The 4,341-nt window shown below is 36.6% G+C and overlaps 1 pseudogene; it reads right to left on the reverse strand.

Moving 5' to 3' along the window:
* Positions 1-3,630: 3,630 nt before the first annotated feature.
* On the reverse strand, positions 3,631-4,341 carry LOC120238314 (annotated as a pseudogene).

Consider the following 4,341-nt stretch of genomic DNA (forward strand, 5'->3'; position numbering starts at 1 on the left):
AACAATGCCTTCCACAGATTTCAGAACTTCCGGAGCACCTCTTGTGCTGCTGTCCTTTTCCATGTACCTGTCTCCTCAAACCCAGGAAGGGGAACAAGCTGCTAGAAGGCAGGAAACTTGTTTATTCTTTGTTTTTGTTTTTTGTGTTTTTTTTTTTTTTTTACTTTGTCAATTCAATAAATGTATGATGGACCTTATGCACACGAATGCTAAGCACTAGGGACATTGACGCCTTTAAGCCATTCTTTCTACAGCCAGGAATCTCATAAATACTTGACATATCCACCAGTTTCTATCTCAGGGGAGACAAATGAGGGACAGTGACAATTTTTTTTTTTGACTATGGTTTAACACAGAGGTTCTCATATTTGAGGTGAGAGTACTTTTAACACTTGGGCTGTGCACATGGAAAGGCAGGGAGGGAGAAGATGGGAACACTGGGAATCAATACTTTTAATATGTACAAGTGATTATACTGCTCACCCAGGTATGAAATCCTCCATCACTGATAAAGACCAAATCCCAGAAATGTCACAGAATTAATAAATTATATAATTATGGCCTTCCCTATATGATAGATGTTTATCTTTTAACCTCTGCTTTAAGCAAGATTTTGTTAACATAATTAGTGACCAATGATAAATAAAATATCTTGAACTTACATTCAAATATTGGCTCTGCCCCTTAATCTGGGAGTTTGGGCAGGACTTCCTATCTCTCTCAGAGTCAAAATGGGGATTAGGATAGGAATGCTTCAGGATTTTTATCAAGATTATATTTGAATCTTGACGTTTCTTATTGGTGTAGATCATTTCAGTACGCATTCATCAAATAACAAATAGTGTACTTTGTTTAGGTCTGGATATTAATTTTCATTACTATGTTTTGATTAAATATCTAAATAGTAAATGTAAACGAATAAGTAAATAAAAGTAAATAGTAAATGTATAATACTATTATAATGCTAAAATGTATAAATAAAACTAAATGAATAAAACTAAACAGATAATACTAAATAGTAAATGTATACTACTGATAATGTAAAAATAGTTACCAGACCCTGCAAATACTCCCACTTATCACCCAACTGTTGTTTTAATGGCTCCTCAATCTGTCTCATTTAGTAACTAAAACTCAGAAGTGCTAAGTACTTAATATCATCTCCTGTGAGCTTTTACACAATAAAGACAGCGTTAGTAAAAATAATATGACAAAAATGAACAGCATTTTGATATATTTTTTCTCATTATTTTAAACACACACACACAGAGAGAGAGAGAGAGAAAGAGAGAGAGAGAGAGAGAGATAATCCTAAACTCTGGGATCATGACCCTGAGATGTGACCTGAGCCAAAATTAAGAGTCTCATACTCAACTGACTGGGCCACCCAGGCACCTCTGAAATATTCTTTTTTTAAAGTGATTTATTGAGGTGCCTGGGTGGCTCAGTTGGTTGAGCATCCGACTTTGGCTCAAGCCATGATCTCACGGTTTATGGGTTCAAGCCCCACCTCCGGCTCTGTGCTGACAGCTAGCTCAGAGTCTGGAGGCTGTTTCAGATTCTGTGTCTCCCTCTCTCTCTCACCCTCCCCTGCTCACACTGTCTGTCTCTCTCTCAGAAATAAATAAAAGATTTAAAAAATTAAAAAAATAAATAAAGTGATTTATTTATCCTTTCTTAAAGGATTTCAGTATATACAATCACTGATTTTGAGATCTAGTCTAAAATTTAAAAGGCTTTTACATGTCTACTGTACTTTTCTTATAAATTAGTACTTTTGGGTAATGCCATCTGGCATGATTGATTATTTTTATAGAGAAATTTGAAGAACATTTCAATCTAACATTCCAATTTTTACTTTATTATGTTTATAGTGATTCTAGTATTATTGATAAATTACCAGTAATTAGAATACCTTTAATCTAATATTAAAATAACTGGAGGGACACCTGAGTGGCTCAATTGGTTGAGTGTGGGACTCTTGATTTCAGCTCATGTCATGATCCCACAGTCAAGGATTGATCCCTATGTTGGGCTCTGTGCTCAGTGTGGGGCCTGCTTAAGCCTCTCTCTCTCTATCTCTGCCTCTGCCCCACACTTGCTCATACTCTCCCTCACTCTCCCTAAAATAACAGATGATAGAATAAAATAACTGGAAAAAAGTTATATTCCTTAAATAATTTAAAAATAGTTTCTGGGACTAAGGTAAGCTAATGTACCGTGTTCTTTACTAAAAACCTAGGGACTTTAAGCACTACTCATCCATTATTTGTGTCCTTAGGACATCCTGTAATAAATTTGAGCAACATTTTATTCATCTTTAAAATAAGAATAATTATGCCTTCTCTTTGCCTTGTAAGTATGTCACAAGAATTAATTATATCTTTAAAATACATAGAGCTCTTTACCACTTAAAAGTGAATATAAAAAATGTCAAACATATTATTACAACATTAGTTAAGAAATGTTTTTCTTTAGGGTTTGCTGGGAGGTGCCCTGTGTTGTAGTCTGCGTTCTTAATAAAATTTCTTTTATAGGGTTTTAAGACCTTTTATTTTTGATAATGTTTTCTTACTTCATATTTGTAAAGGATGCTTTTATGAAAGAAAGTTTTAATTTGGAGCTAGCTATGTCTACTACTCTGCTAAATAACACAGCTCTCAAAAACAAAGATTCTTAGATTTAGAGGGTGTCTAAAACATTGGTCCGACTTCCCACTCAGGACGCTATCATCTCTATAACCTGCCTGATAAGTTGACTTCCAACCCCAATTGGACCTTTACCCAGGGACCATTTCACAAAGCAATGGATTTCATTTTAAAGATTTGGAAATAAACATGTAGTGGAGATCAACAAAGCCAAAAGTTGGTTATTAAAGTCTTATAAAATCGATGTGCTTCTGGTAAGATTAACATGAATAAAAGATGGATGACATAAGTAAACTCCATTGGAATGAAAAAAATGTGACATAATTACAGCTTTTTTAGGACTGAACAAGCAGGATATTACCAACTTTCTATCAATAATTTTGAAAATGTATATAGCATGATTAAATTAAGAATTTATATTAAAAGGAGAAATTTACTTAAGGCTAAATGAAGAAGCCTATGATCTTCTGGCCACAATGACCTCACAAGGTAACGCCAATTGAAGAGCCCCTGACACAGTTCAAGGAAGCCCTAGATAACATCCCTGTCTGTCTCTCTGCAACGAAACAGCTTAGTGCTAAAGTCTTAGATTGAAGTCACTGACAAAAATTAATAAAGGTAGTTAGTCAGATAGACAAGAAGTCATTATTCAGTATAATTAAATATTGCATGGGACATACTTCTGCCAAAAAACTATTCACTGTTTATGTGAAATCCAAATTTAACTGGGCATTTTTTTTGGAGTAGATAAATAAATTTTATTGTCCATTATGTTATACAAATATCTAGGAATAACATTTTTGTAGAGAAGAAATAAATGAATAGTAACTAAGAGGGCAATGGAAATGATTTAAGTTGGATGATTTTCAATGATAATGAATGAGATGAAAACCACCTCAGAGTACATGTGTGTCTGGCTTCAAAGGTTTGTTCCCTGGCCAAAGCCTACCGTAAATCTAAAATGTTCAACGTCTTGTCTGCTCTACTGGCTCTTGACAAAACTTCTGAGATCATCGAGAAAAGCAATGTATTCCTGATGCTCCAAGGCAGTGCTGAGCCCCACCTGCAAAAATGTTATCTGCCCCTCTGTCTGCCAGGCAATCCATCAGGTGGTCAATATAAGGCGTAGTCCCGAGAATCCGTGTTGAGTGTGTAATTTGCGTACTTTCACGCAGATTCACCAATGGACTGAAAGCTCACCTCCCTGAGGGAGAAAATGTCATTATCTTCCTCCTCTTCTTGCCCAACCTCATCTTCTGGATAGTGACAGTCCAGCAATAGGACCTTCTTACCAGCATTCTTCATAGCTTCAACCAGGAAATTAGGAGTGGACGTCAAGTCAGGTTCCTGTTCTTCAACTTTCTGCCCTAGGGAGGACTCCTTCTCCCCATCAGATGTTGGTGGGATGCTACTGTGAATGTTGAAAGTGGCTGATCTTTTTTTCCAGTAACTTTCCACACTAATTTGGCTTCTGTCCCATTCACTTCCAGCTCCCAACCTCCAGACATCTTGGGGAGGGACTTAATGCTTCGTTCTGTATCTTCTTTTTTTCGTTAATGTCATTATTTAGGAACACGACCAAAGCTTTGCCTCCCTGGGTGTGTTGCCGCACCTCAGAGGCTGGACGGTGGGGTGGATGCAGTGTGAAGCCTGACGACAGCTGACGCCGCGTGAGGGGCAGTGAGGGGCACAT

This window comes from Hyaena hyaena, unplaced genomic scaffold (assembly GCF_003009895.1).
Source record: "Hyaena hyaena isolate Hyena2069 unplaced genomic scaffold, ASM300989v1 scaffold_207, whole genome shotgun sequence".
NCBI lineage: Eukaryota > Metazoa > Chordata > Mammalia > Carnivora > Hyaenidae > Hyaena > Hyaena hyaena.